Here is a 20512-nt window from a genome sequence, read left to right as displayed (position 1 = left end):
TATAAAACTATTGGACTACTGGATTTCGATTATTGTTATTGGATTTTCTAATCTTGATAGAACCTTAATGGTGTTGAAGTTCATATTCACTGTTTGGCGTGAATATTTATTCTCACAACTTTCACCATCTAATATTCACAAACAAGAAAGGATAAGCTTTGTACATCTTGGAGATTTTGGATGATAGAAGATAAGTTGGAAGTCTTTGTCAAAGAACAAGGTAAACGAATATAACAAAAATTGAATTCGAATTTGAATTTTAATATACAATCTTCACCACCACAATTACAAGCTTGCTTTTCTACCCAAGATGAACTATAAAAGCCGACACCAGTAGTTTAGCGGTATGGGGTTAGACCCTGTGATGAATTGTAAACCTAGACATCTTAGTTTGACTCTCATTAGTGTCTCTCGGGCTTAACACATACCTGTGGTTTACCAATGATTGCAGGTATCAAAAGTTCACTCCATAAGGGTGGGTCAAATGTGGCCCTGCCTTTCAATTGCGTTGTCTAAATCTTAGTGCTGAAAAAATGGACCATCAAATACCTTAAAAATGGTTAAATAAGCTGCATGGGATATAACACGGAACTATATTTTTTTTTGTTTTCTCACTTGTTATACAGATTTCAACTTTATATAATTTGAATCATACTCAATAAATTTAATCTGTATATTTTGACTTTTTCTTTTTTCCCTTTATGAATATAACATTGATGGGATCCAATGTGGTTGATGAGGGAGGATATTTCATGAACAAGAAATGATTTTGGGATGCATATAGGATCCACGTATGGTTTCACCAAAAAGAGCTACCAAGTGCACAAACCCTTTGGTGGTTTTGCACTCAATACCACCAAAGATATTGGCATAGCTGGAGAGCCATATGAAAAACGCAATATTTATCACAGCTAAGAGTGAAACCCACATGCATTTGAGTTCAAATGTCTTTAACTTTTTTTAGTGTTGTGTCTGGTCTTAATTGATAGACATAATTTATGGATGACTACGAGTATTTAGAAGTTTATTGTACATGATAGATTCAATACAACCCTACTTGGAACAAAAATTAATTACAACGGTGATACCATCCGACCAATAAAATATCGTAAATGAAATTTGTTTGATATTTTTTGTCTTTCCTAATCCAATAATGTTGTCCCTACTAATATTAGCCCTCCCTTTTGTTTCTGGCTATTGTTGTGTTGTTTTTGTTCAATGAAAATTAATTTACCAAAAATAAAAAGAAAAAGCACAAACTGTCCTGATAGCTTTATTAACTAAGAGAACATGTTAATGTTAACATTAATCGTTAAGGAAAACCATCATTAAATTCTATAAAGACATGGTTATTATGGGTCCACCATGTTCTTATTTCTATCCAGGCAAACATGGCTTTAACAAAATTTACACCCCAAAAAGCAAATGAAAGAGGAAATGAACCAAACAAAGCTAAGTAAGAAAGAGCATTCAAGAAAATCACCCTTCACAAAAAAATAACAAATAAATCAACATCAAAATCAAAATCAAATTCAAAATAAAATTAAAATCACCAGTGATAACAACAAGGTTTAATGGCTAGAATGAACATTGAGATATAGTTAGCTAGGCTGCTTTCATGGAGGAGCATTTCTTAACTATCCAGGCAAAATAAGTTTTCTTTTTATTCTACACTTGTTCAGTATAGTTTTTGCATTTTTTTTAATTTTATTTTTTCTATTTTCATTTTTGTCTCTTTATAAACAAAATAATAAAAGGTTTGTTGTAGGTTATTTTATCCAATTTGTGGTTATGACCTATTGGCGATGGTTACGACTCAATTAATGGGCTTACTAGTTCTGACCTGATTCTTGTTTCATTCAATCATAATATATATTATGAGTTATTTTGAGGATTAGGGTTATGAGATTAAACAGAAGTTTTGCTACAAAAATGACTTTTGATAGAAACAGTCGGTCATTATAATTTCTCTTCTTTTGGTAGTTAAACCCAGGGTCGTTTTTTGCTCGTGGATGTAGGCTTTTAGACAAACCACTCGTATGTTTGTATTCTTGTGTGATTCCTCTGTTTTACTTTGTTTTCGTTTGTTCCGTCATGACAAAGTTCAAAAACTTGTGATAGCGGTTTTCAAAAATAAATATATGATATTTCTAAACAATTTGTTTTCAGAAAAAGTTTGCCAAACTAGTTTTCTACTTTTTCTTTCCCCAAAAAATTTGAAAACAAACCAAACATATCCATGAGCAGTGACTGAGCATGGTATTGTTGTGACAACAAAAAGCACAAACCTACCCTTCTTGTAGCTTTATCAACTAACATGCTAATGTTAATCAAATGACCTCAAAAAGGGCTTAAGGGAACATTAAACATTAATCTTTTGGGGAACCTCTTCTTAAATTCTGTAAAGACAATGTTATCATGGGCCTACCTTTTTCTTACATCTCTATCCACCTGACAAGCATGGATTTAACAAAATTTAAACCCTCTGGCAAGCAAGGTATAACATGATTCAATTATAGAATTTATTCCAACTTTTCGTCCTTATATATAGCTTACCCCGAGCCACTGCAAAACCACACAAAAGCCCATTTTATCCCCATCCTGCCTTCTTAATTCCCAAAAAAATGGAAAAGAAGCCCATAATGCAGCAACTGGCCAAGAATGACCGTCGGATGTCATTATCCGATGACAGTGCCATGATGAAGCAAATTCAGGGAACCCATTCGCCTGATGGGCGTGATGTCTATGCCAAGCCCATTCTCCAAGTCATTGAGGACATCCTGAACCATGTCACTCCTGACTTTTCTGGTGTATGTACAAATCCTCTTATCCTTTCTCCTCAAAACAGAACATTATGTTCTACAAGTTTCTTGCTATTTGTCGCTAGGGGTCAATTGTGTTGTGTGTTAATTCAAAACAAATAAATTTAAAAACACAAAAGCAATTACCCTACTATTGATTACAATGAAACAAATAAATAAAATAGCACACCCGCCAGTGCCCTGCTATTCATTAAAAGCAAACAAGTAAATAAGCACACTAGCCAGTGCCCTGCTATAAATTCAAAAACACAGAAGCAAGTACCCTACTATCAATTAAAATGAAACAAATAAATAAAATAGCACACTTGTCAGTGCCCTGCTATTCATTAAAAAAAACAAATAAATAAGCACACCAGCCAGTGCCCTGCTACCAATTCAAAGCAAAAAAAATTCAAAAACACAAAAGCAAGTACCCTAATATCAATTAAAATGAAACAAATAAATAAAATAGCACACCCGCCAGTGCCCTGCTATTCATTAAAAGCAAATAAATAAAATAGCACACCCGCCAGTGCCCTGCTATTAATTAAAAGCAAATAAATTAAAAAGCAGACCTGCTAATGCAACCGCTACGAAGGAAGGGATGTCGGAGGTATAGGTTTATTTTGACGTTAAGATGGACAAATTGAGGACCTATGACAAACAAAAACAAAACATCGAAATTGAGTTAGTAAAGAAGACAATAGTTAAGGAAAGTAATGATTATGGCGAGAAAAGAAAGAATCTATATACGAAAAATATTTAACAGATTTTGGTACCCCATGCCATGTGAGTCAATTAAACAAAAATACCTTTTGATTGTATTTGAATCTTGCATTTATGGGCAAAAAGGAAAAACAAGGGAAAAATGAAAAATTTAATAGTTTAGTATACCATGTAATGCGAGTCAATTAAACAATAAGTATTGATAGGTTATGCTTGAATCTTGAATTTGAATAGGAATTGTGAATAGAAACGAAAATAAACGAAATTAGACAATTTTTAATTCATGCCATTTTTTTACAACACTAAATGGTGGAACAAAGAAGTGGATGATCCCATAAAAAAAAATGTTCATATGATTATGATGTTACTAGGCAAGCGCGCTTTCTATTGTCTACCTTGCTAGCCATATCAGCAAACGATGCATTACCTCCATGTTCACTGTTAATACATATTTTTGTACTTTCAAACAATGTCACAATCAATTTAAAAGGCTGTTGAGGCTTATGGATTAAGACTCACTTCGAAGATCAAGGAAAGCACCTTACAACAAAACCTTGCAGCTTAAAAAAACAAAGGCTCGAGCCCAAGAAGCAAGGCTCGTATAAAAGACAAGCATCACACTTAGACTGATCTTATGCCTACAATTCATGCTTCTCTACCTAGCCTAATGCAAGAAACCTATACCGATCATCACAAACTTACTTTTTAACTATCCGTCTTGCTAGTTTATTTCAACACATTAAGATACACACGTTCTACAAATCACACCACTAGTTATAGATATCCCTATTTTTACTTCTTTGCACGGTCAATTAGAAGTTCAAACCATAACAACTTGGTAGATAAATTAAATTTCTATGAACTTTGCACAAATAATTTGCTCCTCAAACATAGAATCCCAAAAATAGTTGTAAGACATTGGTGTCCTCATACACTGTTAAAAATCTCATCATTTCATAACTTTTATTCTATTGTTAATACCTTGTAGATTTTCTAATTTAGGCCTTAGTCCTATCAAATTTTGGCATTTCATCGTCTCCAAGGTAACTCATAAACCATTTTAGAGCATCTCCAACCTTTCACCAATTTTTTCAACTAATTTGATTTCAAATTTGAGTAAAAAAAACTTGATTTTATATGAACTACTCAAATCCTTTCATTAAAATCTTTTTAAAAGCCTTCCTCTTATCCAAAATTCCCCTTTTCATCAAATTTGATCAGACCCATCTCCAATGCTTCTTCTTTTTTTTTTTTTTCCCATCAAATTTTGATTTACTTTATTGGTTCTCAATTTGCTAAAAAAAATAACTCTCCCTTCATGAGATTTAATGAAATAATTAGAGATAATTTTTTAACACTTTTGATGAAAAAAAAACAAAAATAACTAAATGGATATTCAACTAAGTCACAGTAACATCAAAATATCCATTCGTTTCTCACTTTCCACAATTCCCAAACAATTGCTAAAGGTAATACATCCCAAACCACTGTAATTTTCTTTCTAATAGGAAAAACAAGCCAGCACAAGAGTAATTGTTACAAACATAACAGATTTCAATAAACAAATAAAAAATTACAGTCTCATATCAGTTACATGAGTACAAAATTCAATTACCCACAAATCAGATTTCACACACTCAAGCCAAATTTCAAGTGTATATATATATATATATATATGAAATCAAAACAACTACCAAAGCAAACAAACATAAAAAAACCTAAACCGATTCAATTCATATTTTGACATCCTTTTTATTAAGGCTAAAGCAATTGGAGCTGATAGATACTGTATAGACACATCGATTATCAATGCTAAATTTTATATTTAGTGTAAAAGAGATGAAAAATGAGACAAAATTTTATATGAATTAAAATTTTAAGGGAGCACAGTGAATTTCCTTGTGAATTATGGCAAACTTATGAGTTTCCTTCTCATAGTGCAGCATTATTATTTTGTTCATCTCCTAATTCTCTTTTGTCTTGTTTTTCAAAAGCCAAATCAAGAACCTCTGCAAAACTCTTGCAGGAGGAGTTATGTTGTCTAAGGATGAAGCATGATGAGATCCTTCAAAGAATTAACAACATGCGGTACTGGTCAAGATCTATGTGAATGTGCATGAAAAAATAAATATCACAATGGTCAAGATCCTCCAAAGACCATTTTTATTAAAAAGAAAGTCACTATAATGAATCGTGATGAACACCACGTTGGGTTATAACTAAATATCACAATGGGTTGTGACCAACTTATTAAATTAAATACAATTTAAAATTCGTTAGGTTCTCAAGTCAACTATTAGGTCAACTCGGTTGGTTTAGAGTCCTAATCTTATTAACTTAACAGTGAACCAATGCTGAACTAACACATGAAGAAAGAAAACTAATTTCCAAGAAATATGGTGATGCATCTAGACACAAAACACATATTTGTAAATTATATGTATATTAGCAGTAGGCCCTTCTACCTACTATAAAATAAAATAACGGCAAGACCTTCTTAATCTGGTGTTTTTTTTTTTTTGTAACAGATTTGACACACTGTTTTGGGTACTTTATTGTAAATAGAACTTAAGAATTTCATAACTTGTATATTCAAGAATATGTGAATATACAAGTATAACCATCTTCTCAGGCAAAAACAAGTTTACTTCCTAAAACAGTTTAATGCAGGATATGCAAATACAAATACGAAAAATTTAAGATTATGTTCGGATCATTGATTATATGTGGAGGCCAACAAAGGAAAAGAAAAGGTAAAGAAGAAAATAAAGTCAAAAATATTTATTTGTTTCAATATTTCCCTTTCCTTGATAAATCCAAAATTCATACCTAACATAAAATTTTCATTATGATGTGATCATCATCATGAAAATTAATGTCGCCTTTGGCTCTGCTATGCATATAGTATGTGCACACAACTAAAAAAAACACTCTTTACATTGACAATCGATACAAATAATCAAAAAGCAAACACAAACATGCGATGGTAAATGGAGGGCACAATTGTGGGTAGAAAGTATTTGAAGTGTTAAATTATGTTTCTAGAAACAGTTATAGTACTACTTTTGAATAAGATACTTATCACCAACTTGAGATAAAAGGTTCATGTATGTTCATTTTATGGTTAAACTAAATTCTCAAGAAGTCAATGTGTCATTCCTCTGAAAAATCCAAGTAGGTCTACCTTTTTGACAACTTGCAAAGCAGATTACCACTAGAAAACAATTAAAAAAGAAAAAGAAAAAGAGGCTAAGTTACATACAAAAGGAAAGTAAATAAATAAATAAATGAGAAGACAACAACTTTGAATACATCCATAGTTTTTTGAATTCAAGGACTGCTACTATGTCCTTAGCCTAATTTGTGTTGTGGGCTTCTATTTAAGGCTTCAATTTTCAAAAATTTCATTGTCGCGCATGTTATTCTTATCATGAAATATACAAAATCTCTCTAAAAGTAGACTTTTCCACGAACATTCCTAGCTTTTAAGGATATCAAAAAGTAAATCCAAGTGCATAAATGATTTTCACATAATCAGTCACAGATGTAAGACAAAGGATGAGTCCCACACAAGGTCGACTTCACACGTGGAATCCATATTTTGTTTCACGCTATGTCTCTTTCTATGAAAATTTCCTGTGTTCATACAACAGCTGATGCTGAAATCCCAAATCAATGTGCTTTCTAATGATAAAAGGCGACAGATACCTTTCAAAGCAACTATATCAAATGTGAACAATATGTCTTTTGTGACAATGGAAACCTACAACGCTCAAAAGTTCATAGTTATCCAGAACACCATCTATAAAAACAAAAGCAAAAATGTCAATAGTTGTCAATTGTGCCGCATTTTCTCTTACAAAGTCATAGTTGTCATACCAAGTAATCTGACTATGAAGATTCCTTGAACCAATACAACATTCTTATAAATCTTATAAATACCCAAGATTGGATAACTCTTACAACAGTTCACCTTTCTTGGCTCAAAGGTTTTAAGTATTTTGTGTTCAATCTCTCTTGATATTGTGGTCATGTTGTCTATGTTCTTCAGGTTCTCTCTTTGCAGCAAAAACCACAGCTAATCCTTCTCACGATATGAGTTTCGCAATCCTTCTACTATATATACAAACGTGAAAGGGGCACTTTGAAGAATGGGAAGCAAGAATCGATACAGGAAATGGGGGTTAACAAAAGGGGATTTCGAAGAAGGGAATCAAAACAACTATCAAAGCAAACAAACATAAAAAACCTAAACCTAATATTTTCCTATTTTTATAAACAAACCCAGTGAGTTCACAAACGTGGACTTACAGTTTCAAAGAAAGGGATTGCGGTCTAGGGTTTCATACAATGGACATGGAGAAAGGAGGAGAGAAAAAAGTTGCAGAGAGAGAGAGAGAGAGAGAGAGAGAGAGAGAGAGAGAGACATACCTTCAGGCGAAGTCGAGGGTGGGTCGTCTTCGCAGGGATGGCCTTCGAGGGATGGTCTTCGAGGGCGAAGAGGAGGGTCTGCTTGCTGTCTCAAAAACAGAGGGGTTTGGGGAAAAAACTGAAAAAATTTTGAAAAAAAAAGGTAACCGGTTCAAGGGGTTGCCAATATTTCTAATCAAATTATTCAGTGGCTGAGATTCATTTGTAAAAATCTAATGGCTTAAAATAAATGTGTATATGATGTGCACATCTTATTGAGGTGCACATCTTAACAGCTCTCTTAAAAAAATAGTTGATTTTTTTTATAGTTAGATGTGATTTTTGTGAGAAAAAAATAATAATAATTACATGTTTGATATAACATTTTGGGTGTGTTTGATTGGACGGACTGGAAAAGGGGGGATTAGAATCTATCGGACTTGAGTCCTGGGACTGTGAATCTCCCGGACTATTTGGTCGGATTGGATATGTATCCTGTGTTTGTTTTTTCATGGGATTAGATATCTGGATAGGACTATTTTTAGTGAATCCAACGTTTGGTTGGACGGACTGGATAGGATAAATGAACAAAAGACTATTTTACCCTTTTTCAATTGTTTACTAAGTAATAGCAATATTAAACATATCTTTAATATTTTAATTATTTTTCATTAAATAAATTCATTTTTTTTAATTAAATAAATAAATAAATAAAATATCAACAAAATTTGTTTCAAATCATTACTGTATAACAAATCATTATTTTTTTTTACATGCAAAACTTTACTGTGTTTGTTTATTTACACAATTAAATAAATTTATTTTTTTACACAATTAAATAAATAAATAACCACTAAATTTGATTTAATAAAATACTGTATAACCTGTATAAAAAATTTATATTATTTTTTAATTAAAATTTTAAATAAAACACATATTAAAATTTAAATAATGAAATTAAAATTTAAATAAAACAATAAAATATCTATAAAAAATTATTTTAAAAATTTAAATAAATAAAACATCAATAAAAAGTTAAATAAAATTATTTTATTTTTAAATTGAGACATTTAAAATTTATTGAATTTTATTAAATATAATACATAATTAAATAGTAGATGGTCAAAATGGTCATTTCCGCATCTAATCCCAATAGTGAATAGTCCCCCACATTCTATCCCACCCCCCTTAGGACACAATAGTCCCCCATATGGGGGACATGGAGTCCGGGACTCCATGTCCGGCGGACTAAAAAAAAATCAAACGGCGGATAAGGAACACTATTTGGATTGTAATCCAAATAGTGGATAGTCCCCCCCTCCAATCCCCTCAATCAAACACGCCCTTTGTCTTTTTAACTATTTTAGTATATTTTATCATTTTATCAATTTGAACCCAAAAAATCAAAAAAACAAAAAAAAAAAAAATCTTGCTAAACAATCCCTATGCTTGAGTATTTTTTTTTTCTACTCTCTATTATTGGTGAAATTTCAAAAAGCAATCTACTGTCCAACAATATCTTTTCCTAAGGGAAGAGCTTGTTTCCTGTCCACGATTAGATTGGACGGTGCTATTCGGCTCACAAGGTTCATCACAGATTTTGTTTTAATAATTCGAACCGTATAATATGTAGAATTCGTCGAATCACTACAAGAAAAGTGATCTGTAACGGCGCTTGAATCAAGACGTTTTAAAAAACGTTGTGGTATACTGAATAGTCAACACGTTTTTCAAGGCGTCATGCTCGCCGTATTTAACTTAATAGACATTAAACCCCATTCCAATTACAAAATAACACAAAATCTCTCTCATACACGGCTCTTCTTCATCGAACTCGATCTCTCTCTCTCTCTCTCTCTCTCTCTCACAAATCGCAGATCCGAACTCGATCTGATCTCTCTTGCATTTTGTTAGATCTATTCTTGCTCTAGCTTTTTTTCATCGAACTCAAACTCGATCTCTCTCGCAAATTGCAGATCCGAAATCGAACAAGAAAGTCTATCAATTTAATTGGTGTTTGATTTCTTTGTAGGTGGCGATGAAATGTAGAGATCAGTTACATGAACTTGTAAAGGAAGAGATTGAGAAGAGGGATTCGAGTACGGAGGAGTGGAAGATCGCGATGGAGAGAAGCTTCAATCGCATGGACAATGAGGTGATTGCAAGGAACGACAGCGTTCTGCGCACCGAGAAATATCGATCCGTTGTTGAAGGATCTGAGTGAGAAGAAGCAGAGCTTCCGGCGGAACGTGGTGTCACTGGCGGTGGAGCACAAGGAGGTCCGAAGCCGTCTCGCTTCACAGGTGCAATCATTGGCCCTTCAAACCCTAACAAGACAGGCATGTGAATTTGTATATTTGTTTATATGTTTCTATGTATATTTGTTTGCATCTGTGTGTACTTTGGAAATAAAATAATTTCATTTCACCTTTTTGTTCTTCTCTGTAAAGTGATGTTCTTTGTGGGACCTTCTCTAATTTTGTGTATTTTTTGGTTTTTTATTATTGTTTTTTTCCCTAGGCAGAGGCCAAAGCTAAGAAGATGGAGGATGAGATGTATAGATTACAGGAGAGCTTAGAGGAGAGAAATTGCAGCTTCAAGCATCAACATCTACTGCTGGGAAGGTATGATTTTGCTCTATTTTCTTTTTATGCACTTGATTGCATAGAACCAGTTGGGTTTTTCATGGTTGAAGAACTTGGTTTTGGTTGAGAAATATGTACATATGGATTAAACTCAGCTAAATTTCTCAACCATGTTAAGAGCTTTTTTGTCTGCAGATTTTTGTTGGTTCTTATAGAAACTTGTTTGTGGATTTGATGTAGAAGTTTTAACAGATTGATATACCTCCATTATGTCATTGTCAACATGCTTAATAGTTCTTTTCTTTCAGGTTTCGCAGGAGTTCATTAATTAATTGACCGATAATTTTGGTAAGGACCAAAAAAAATATAAAAATAAAAATAAAAATTGTGAGAATAGAAAACTTCATTACTTGTTTGGATGGTTAATTAAGTAAGAAATAGTAACAAATGATGAGAGATAGTGAAAAAAGTATTCTCACCAAATTTATATTTTGTTTCTCACCAAAAGTGATGAAATTTAGTGAGGAATCATTTCTTTTTTCTCTTTTATTAATCCAAATATAATGATGAAAAATCATAAATATTTCTTTTGTTTTCTAGCCTAAGTGAGAAATTATAATTATTATTTTTTTTCTCACCTCACCTCATGATTTAAACTTAGTGTAAATTCCGTCATATCCTATCTTAAAATACTCATAATTATTGTATCATATTTTAAGATTATTGTACTTAAAGATTTTTACATTATTCAATGAAAGTTTTCATACAGAAGAATATACAGAGATTTGTAGATGGTACAGATTATTCAGCTGCTTGTAAGTTATTATTTTTTGTTTGAGAATCTATGTTAAAAGTGTTTTAAAAATTAGAGTATTTTTAGCTTCAACTTAAAAGAAATTATATAATTAAATCACATAAAAATATTTATTCTAATTATTAGGATAAATTACACTCTTGAAGTTGGAAAAAAATATGTTAAATTTCACAAGTTTGACATAATTATATTAAGTTCCTTAAGGTTTTAATTCATATAACTTTAATTCCATTTTCATTATAAATTTGTTAGTAATATGAATGAAAAAATAATATTGTCATTTATTTTACATTAAAATATATATTTTACCGGTTTATATTTGTGTTTTCATATCATCTGTATTATTTTTATCTCTTTAAATTTTTTTTGGATAATGGTCTCTTTAACTTTACTAAAAAGAATATCAGTATAATTATATTCTATCGTTTGGCTCATTTCACTTGGTGAGAGCTATCTAAAATGTGGAAAACAGTGCTTTTCAGGTCCCCCCACATACATATTTTTTTGTTATGCTGGTGTCTGTAATTGTTAGGGAGTCACTGAAGGTGAAGGGAAAGTGTTCATTCACAAATGACCAGGAATGAGTCTTGAGCTTTGTAAAATCCCTGTATTTGATTACCCTTAAATGAGAGACTCATTATTGAAATTCTATGAAGTTTGTTTTTGTTCTTTGAACACAAAAATTTCCAACCTTTTGTCTTGTTTTTTTTCATCACATCTCAATCATCCATGGCATTGTCTTAATGCTTTTCTGTTTTCAGTTCCCTAGCACATTGACATGCTTACTTGTTAGCTGTAAGTTTGGCTTGGTTTGGTTTTAAGTTTAGTGCTTAAAAGGTTTTGATGCAGAAAGGTTGGCTCATCGACCGGATAGAGTACATGAGGATCAGTGGCGGGCCTTGGTCTACTATTGGGGCACTCAGAGTGCATCGGTACAATTTATTTATGTGAAAAAATGTTTATATGATAATTTTTGATAATATCTCAAATGGATTTCATATTTAACAGAAATCAAGCAAGAAGAATAGAAAAATCCGGAAGAAGAAGACACTACATCATAGAACTGGCCGAAAGCCTTTCTCAGTAGTTCGAGTGGAGGTATAATTAGACATTACATCCCAAGAGGTGAGCAATCATTTAATCAAAGCTTTTTTGACAATACAATATCTTATTAATTAAAATACTTGTTCTGATTAAATATAGGTTTACCTTTCAAAGAAAGCGAAGAAGAAGAAGAAGAAAAAGAAGAAGAAGAAGAACTAACAAGGTAAAAGTACTAACATCACTAGTTTTTAATTTCTCACTTTTCTAAATCTATTAAGACATGATGTTTGCTTAATGTTTACTAGTGAGTCAATTCAACAAATAAAAGAATAGATGACATGTAGAAAAGAGAGATGTGAAGTACTGGTTTTGTCATTGATGGAGTACTCCTTAGAAGTGATTAACATGTAGAGAAATAAACAATATCAAATCAAATATATATATTTCTGAGTGCTGATTTGCATCCAAATCTATTTTTTAAATTGTCCTAGTTCAAAGTCAGACCAAAATTTGCCAACCTTGAAGAAGCCCTCGAATGACTCACTTGCATCCAAATCTGTTTTCACCCTCCTATAGAAAAGCACATAAGCAGCAGCTGACTTCACATCTTCTTCGTTTATGGGCGAAATGTGGCTGTCATCGAAGTTTATTTCCTATACGCAAAGCTTATTTCTAGTATGCTACTTTGTAAGAGGAATACTGTCGAGATATTTTTTGTTATCTGTCTGGACTATGATGCTCTGGCTCTAAACAGACTGAATCATGCTATACTCATTTGTCTTCAAGAGTTAGTAGTCTCCTTTGTTTTATTTATTGCTTTTCCTACGGTTTTTTATTTATTTAATTTTTATTTATTCCAGGGATACTATAGCACCAGTTCTAATAAAATGTTGCTTTTAAAATGATATTATCAACATGGAGATAATATCTCTATAAAGTATGGAGTTGGAGTTGGTGACTGTGGTACAGTTGCACCCCTTGAATTTTTTATAAGAAATACAATGAGAGTTGAGTTGAGTTGAGTTGACCAGTTCGATCTGTTGTAGTTTATAAAACATTGAACCTAGCGGCCTTAACCCTCCCCAACCTTGTTGAGTTCCTCCCCAAACCCGTCACATTGGGGATAGTATGGGCCAAGTTACTGGATGCATTTGCTATATTGCACTCACTATGTTTAATGGGTTGACACAGCTGAGCTTCGATGAACATTAGCAATGGGTGGAGAGAGATATGGTGTTGGAAGCTAAAATAACAGTTGAGGCAGAGGATTTGAGCTTAGAATAGGATGGGGTTGGAAACCATCAATGACAACAAATATGAAAGGTCCCTCAAAGAATTTGTAAAGAGATGATTTTGTAAAGTATGTATTGTGGTTTTTTGACTCTGGCAGGTTTAAATGCGGTCAAAGTATCAGATAAATCCAGTGATATGTAGAACTGTATCATCACAAATGCTCGTTTGCATAGCTATATCTTCGTCTTATTCTTATTCTTCTTCTTTCTCTCTCTCTCTCTCTCTCTCTCTCTCTCTGGTTGAGAGTTGAGATAATGTTTTATATTAACTAAATTTTATTGGTGACACCTATTATTAATTGATCACAAGGAAATTATTGACCCTACGCTGGTATTTAGCTGATTAGTTTTTCAATGAATTGTCCATTTCTGTTCATTAGCTTTCACTATGAAGTTAAAGCACATGCTTGGTGTTGCTGAATGTCACACTAATATGTTGATAATTGATGCAGATTGACTTGTCTTCCCACATTGTTAGGGTTTAATTGACTTTGAAGGTACTACTTTAACATTACTTTGAATTATTTGATGAATACATGGTCTTTATTTCTATAAATTTATTTTCAGTCGTGTTGGTTATTTTATTCCTCTGCCAAGATTTGATAGAACGTTGATACCGGAGGACAACCTTAGCTTTGTCTCAGGATGTGTTGGTAAGTAATCCAAAATTACAAGTTTTAGTTTGTAACGGCGCCCGCGTGGGAGGCCTCGCGCTACAGTTCGGACTCTCGATTTGTGTCACGGTTCTTAATCTGAACCAAAGAGTCCAAATCTGGCAAATCGTTTTGAGAAACAAATTTTTGAAAAAGTAGTGCCAAACATGGACTGCTTTGCCAGATACAGAGTCGCCACCTAAATATTTTTAAAATGGGGAAATTTAGGAAACCCTGACTCGGTGCCGAAGGCCACATGTCCGTCATCACCGGAGTTGTCTCGGTTCGGGAGCTTGGGTACGATCGGGGAAGGTCAGCTATGAGCACCCCTTTTCGCCCGGTCCGAAGACCGGCCTCTACTAACCGTGATATCCGATTTTGAAAACGTTATGTGTTCTTATTCCATTTATTAGCCTAGAATTACTATGTTATGCGCGCAGCAAACAAGTATAGACTAGATTGCCTAATTTGGAAAGAAACATTGCATATCCGTTTGTTTTGAAAATGCTTTGGAATTTGCTACTCGCAAGTAGGCTAAAATACGGATTTCAACGAGTTTTTCCAACTCAAACAATCCGGCCTCCACCCACAGGCATTCAAAACAGTTTAACACATAAGCATCTAGCCACATGTTAAGCATGCTGTCATGGTAACATTCACACTCATGCGATATGCTAAAGCGGAAATACTTACATAGTACTCCGTGCCAAAACACAGAACTTGTTAGCAAACATGCATGATCCAAGTCCATGTGAAGTGCCTAATGCATCGCATACAAAATGTCGCTAAGATAGGCTCGGCTAATCCTAGACATGTCATGTGAAAATGCACAATTATCACATATACAATTTGGAATTGAAGTACTGATGCAGTTAGCGTGATGTACCGAGCCTAATGCATATAATACAAATGCATGGATGCACACATGCATAGCATAAGGTATGCTAAATTAGACGTGACCTAATACTAACCATCAAAGCAGGTAAGTAAAAGGGAAGCAAGAAGTGGGGATTGGAAGACATTCACACACCCACACACACTTATTACAGATTTGCCCTCGCTTGGAGGGACCGAATTAATATTACAAATTAACTAACTAAGCAAGCTAATTAATATTACAAATTAACTAATTTAATTAACAAATTAAATCAAATTAATTAAAGCAGGAAAGCGTCTCGGGAAATGCGCCACCATGCGCAAGCTGCCTCTGTTTTCCTTCCTTTCCTCCTCTGGAGGCTGTCAAAGCCTCAGGACTGCATCCTTGGACAGAGGGGATCATCACCGGCTGAATGAAACTTCCACCGGCAGTGTTGTATGGCCATCGGCACAAAATAGGGTCTGTCGGCAGAGAAAATTGTGCCGGTCGGCACATTACACTGCCGGTCGGCAGAGTATTCCTGCAGAACCTGCAACTCACAGCAACAGAGGACAAACAAGGCATGGCAGCACAATTCAAGGTATGTATGCATTAACCATGTCTCTTATCATTGTGATGACTCAAAGGGACATGTGCCTCGGTTCTCGGACCACCAATCACGCATTTCCATGCATGATGGCCCAAGGAACCAAGTATGCAACTTTGGTTTCAAATGCATGCAAACCAATCAAACAAATTAGGCCCAATTCCTATCACCAATTCAAGGAACAAGGCATGCATGCAAAATGCAATGCAACCTAGGCATACAAGCTAGGAATGCAACATGACATGGCAAGGCACTTATGCAATCATGCAAGCATACATAGAGCAATGCAAATGGATGGCAAGATGGACTTATACATGAATTAGGTGGCTCTAAAATAGGCCTAAAACAGTAGCCATAATGACCAAAACAAGAAGCCAAAACACATGCACACATACACATGATGGAAGGCCTACACTTGGGCACAATTTGAACAACCCTCAAGCACACTTAAAAGGGATAAACGTGAGCAACTTGCATGCAACCTAAGCATTTAAATCATGTCATAAAATGATGCCAAATCATATTAAGCAAGACAAGCAAATGCATGTAAGCATGGTCTAAGCACTTGAAGCAAGTCATGAAGCTTTGAAGCATGTTTATCACAACAAACATGGCATGCATTGAACAACCTAAAACAGGTTTTTAGCTCATAACATGAGGCCCAAAAGACCACTTAGATGGCGTCTAGATGGCTCAAAGACAAAGGCATGCAAAGGCACCAAAACATGGAGCATTGCAACATATGCTTTCAAAGCATTAAAGAGGCATGCAAGGCAATCAAACAAGCATGGAAATGGGACTGAAATGACATATAGAATGATCCCAAATCACCAAAACAATGCAAAGATGGCATGCTACACATGCACATACTCAAGGCCAACAAGCCCAAATGCAAAGGAGCCATATAATGCATGCAAAGATCAATCCAAACGACTATGGACAGATCTAAAACATGGCAAAATAAGCATATAATCTTCACAAATGCAAGCCTAAAACATGCTCCAACAAAGGCTAACAACCTAGACATGTTAAGGCACAAATATGGCATTACAAGGCAACTATGCTAAACATGCATAAGGTTCCAAAACCAACTTGAAATCATGTTATATCATGGATATATAAGCATGAAAAACATACCAAACATGCTCAACACACACTCAAGCATAGGCTTCTTTAAGAGGCCAAAATGTGCCCTTTTCAAGGACAACAAGGAGAGGGGGTGGCCCTCTCCTTCTTGGGACTTCAAAGCATCATCTTCACCACTGAAATCCCTCAAGATTTCAGTGGTGAAGAGACCTCAACACCAAAATCCCGGAGCTAGCACAAAATGGCTCAAAATGAGGCCTTTTGAGGCCTAAGGGTGGTCAACAACCCTCAAACAATAAAACACTCTTAATAAAAAACAAAGAGGGCTTAAAAATAGAACTTTTTTATGTTATACAATAATCACAAAAACAGCTCTAGGATAGATGAAAAATCAATGCAAAAAAGGGGGAAAAAGGGACTAGTTTCTTACCCTTGTAGTCCTCTTCACAAATGGTGCTCCAATGGCCTCCTTGAGCTTGAATCCAAGACCAAAACTTCAAAACACACTCTTTAGAACCTCAGCTCCTAGAGGAAGGTGAAACACTAGGTGTTTGTGTGCAATAGTAAGGCACAAAACACCTAGTGAACAAAATGAGAAGGAAAGAGAGATAGGTGAGTGTATCTAACCCTAACCCTAGAAAACCAGAGCTCTCCTCTGTCTTTTCTCTCTCTAAAATGTCTAAGCCTCTCCCCTTTTTTGCCTTAGAGAGAGCTCTCTCTATAAGCCTCTTGTAAAGCTTACCAAACAAGCTTTGCAAGAGGGAGATCCCTCCATACACGTGTATGGAGGGGAGCAAAAGTTATACAGCTGTCCAAAAATATCTGCAAAAGCAGATGAACAGCAATCGGCCGGCAAAAAATGCCATCTTGGCCAAACAAAGTGCCGACCGGCACAAAAAAGTGCTGACCGGCAACAAATAGTGCCGACCGGCAAACTAAATTGCCGGTGGCAGCAAAAACCAGCCGGTGGCATCTAGCCACTGCCGGTGAAGGGTGGGGATGGTCTACAAGCCCCACTCTGCCTCTCAAAGGCAAGATGCAAGTGTTTGGTGCAAAACCAGACACTAAACGGTCGAGTTCGGGGATCCTGAGGCGGGGCGCGCGAGCCGAGACCTCCGGGAACTCCAAACGAACACAAACATGGATAATCACCGAGTGTTCAAACGGTGACGTCCAAGTCTTGAAGACGGTCAAAAATGGGGTGTCTACATAGTTGTTTTATTCAAAATATTTTTCCTACTGGTTTGAACGGTGATGGCTAAATTGGGATGCTTATTTTTTTTTTTTGTTTAAAAGTAAACTGGTAGCTGTTCTAATGTACCAGTGTTGTTCTGGTTGGAAAATGGATCCTTTAACGAAAGAACTCTTGTTTATTTTTCCCATTTTGTTCTTGAAAAAGATTATTTATGAATTCTGTTTTTTAGACATTTCAGAAATTTTAGTGAATTGGGTTTCAGAAATTTTATGCAAATTTTTAGTACATATTTTCAAAATTTTAGATGTGGGTTTGTTTTTCCCATGCTTGCAAATTAGATTTTCAATCATTTGCTTGGATTTTAGGTGGGAAATGTTGTGTCGTGCTTAGTATCTGATATTTTTTGCTTTAGGTGAGCCACCAGTATAAAGTCAAAAAAAGTTTATGAAGTATTCATGAAGATACCACAACACTTGGTTTTGCAACTAACTATTCCAAAAATAAGATTCACTGTGTAGCTAAGTGAATAGTATATATATATATATGTATGCATGTATTGAAGATATCTGAGTGTGTGTAATTTTTGGAACTTACATACCCAAACAAAGAGCCACCAGAAGCAACTCTGTTTGTTGGCCTTCCCATGAAATACTATATATATAATGCATGTATTTTCAATTATAACCAACACGACTGAAAATAAATATAATGCATGTATACACTTGGTTTTGCATGTATAAATATAATGCATGTATACACTGTGTATTTTCAATTATAATGCATGTATTTTCAATTATACTATATATGTAATGCATGTATACACTTGGTTTTGCTTTAGGTGCTTTTCAATTATACCCTTTTTAATCCATTGCTTTAATGGGTATTTTCCTTTGAATTTTTGTTTTGTTTTGTTTTGTTTTGGGGGTTTATAATGCATGTATCTGCTGGATTTATATGCTGAAAATTTCAGCAAAATATATGATGATTGAACATTAACATATGGTTAGATTAGATTCAGTAGTAAAAAAAAAGAAAGATGAATTTATTTACTTTGAGTACATAGCCTTGATTAGCCGACCGCACTTGATTCAGACACAATGTTTAGTTTGGTTTGATTCAATTTGCTTCAGTTATTGTTATATCAGATTAAAATTTAACTAGTATGGAGCTCATCCAACGAAATTGTCAATATTGTCTTTGAGCATTTTCATTTTCTGAGGCATCCAACCACAAAAATCCCTATTTGAATGGTAAAATGAAAACTTGAACTCAAATCAGTTGTTTGAATGGTTTGCTATGGACCTGAAAATTCATTGATATAAATGACTGAAATTAAACATCTTATGAAGGCTGTGCAGGAAAAAAGAAAAGGGAAACAAAATGTGAATAATATTTAGCTTCCATGTTATTTACGTTTCCCTTCAATTTTCTAGTGTCATGTTTCTTATTGGTTATATTATACATGATATTGGTGGCTAGTCCGAATTGTTTACACCTGTTGGTTATATCCTCTGTTAATGGTGCTCAGTGCAGTTTATGGCTGTAGAAAATTCTTTATCTTCAGTCAAAATGCTACTTATCAAATCCCAGCAGTATTACAAAGTGTTCCTAGTTAAGTACCATAATTAGTACCATATGATTTAGCTCAGTAGTTTAGAAGTGCATACTGAGACTATACTTGTGTACGTGTATTTCTGATCACTTTGCTGTAATAATATTCAGTTCTGTCAATCATTCAGTGCATAGAAACTGATATGTAGACAATTGGCCTCATTTGGATCCTTTTTTCTAAATGAATAATTTTGACCTTTTCATCATTAACAGGAAGAGGCTACCAAAAGCAAGTCTGCAGGAAAGGCATAGTACCAGACTATGATCTCCGACAGCGATTACACCGAGTTTGAAAACTTCTCAAAGTGGTTGGGAGTCTCCCAGTGAGATTTTTCTGTCTTTGAGTTTTGTCTTGGTATAATATCTTTATCTAATTGTTTTGTTTCAAGAGGAGTTAATTTACTTTTTGTGGCAGTTTTGAGACAAGATTTGAGTTTGGTAGGTTATGTTTTATGACAAGATGGATGGATTTTTCATTTTAGCAGATCTGGAATCAAAATTTTACAAATTGTAGTCTCTTACTTAAACACGGTTTGTTAAGTTTTTTTTGAATGAGAAATTGAATTAATGCTTCATTTGTTATTTGAATGGGAGTTATTATTTTATATGTTAGTTTTATTACAGATATTTGAATGGGAGTTAATTTGTATGTTAGTTTTATTACAGGTATTTTTTTATTAATTGAATGAGAAACTAAATTCAATATTTTTTACAGGTATTTTTTTTTTAATTTAATCAAATAAAATTAGCATAATATCCCCAAAAAAAAAAAAAAAGGAAGATATGACGGCGTTTCCACAAATGCCACCTAATCCCTCAACAGTAACGGTAA

General features: G+C 34.1%; 1 long non-coding RNA gene across 8 annotated transcripts; it reads left to right on the top strand.

Annotated features, from left to right (window-relative positions):
- Positions 1-9579: 9579 nt before the first annotated feature.
- Positions 9580-20259, top strand: LOC114267579 (uncharacterized). 8 transcript variants are annotated; one of them, XR_014336238.1, is made up of 9 exons: positions 9589-10240; positions 10462-10561; positions 10831-10870; positions 12174-12268; positions 12345-12461; positions 12540-12603; positions 14125-14169; positions 14240-14325; positions 19894-20259. It is a non-coding gene; the product is annotated as an uncharacterized LOC114267579 (long non-coding RNA). The 8 variants fall into 8 exon arrangements; XR_014336239.1 differs by having other exon boundaries at positions 10458-10561; positions 12186-12268; XR_014336236.1 differs by having other exon boundaries at positions 10458-10561.
- Positions 20260-20512: the final 253 nt, after the last annotated feature.

Source organism: Camellia sinensis, chromosome 7 (assembly GCF_055761805.1).
Source record: "Camellia sinensis isolate YWXY chromosome 7, ASM5576180v1, whole genome shotgun sequence".
Taxonomy (NCBI): domain Eukaryota; kingdom Viridiplantae; phylum Streptophyta; class Magnoliopsida; order Ericales; family Theaceae; genus Camellia; species Camellia sinensis.
Note: the sequence above shows the minus strand (reverse complement) of the source record. Positions and strands in the feature narration are given on the sequence as shown.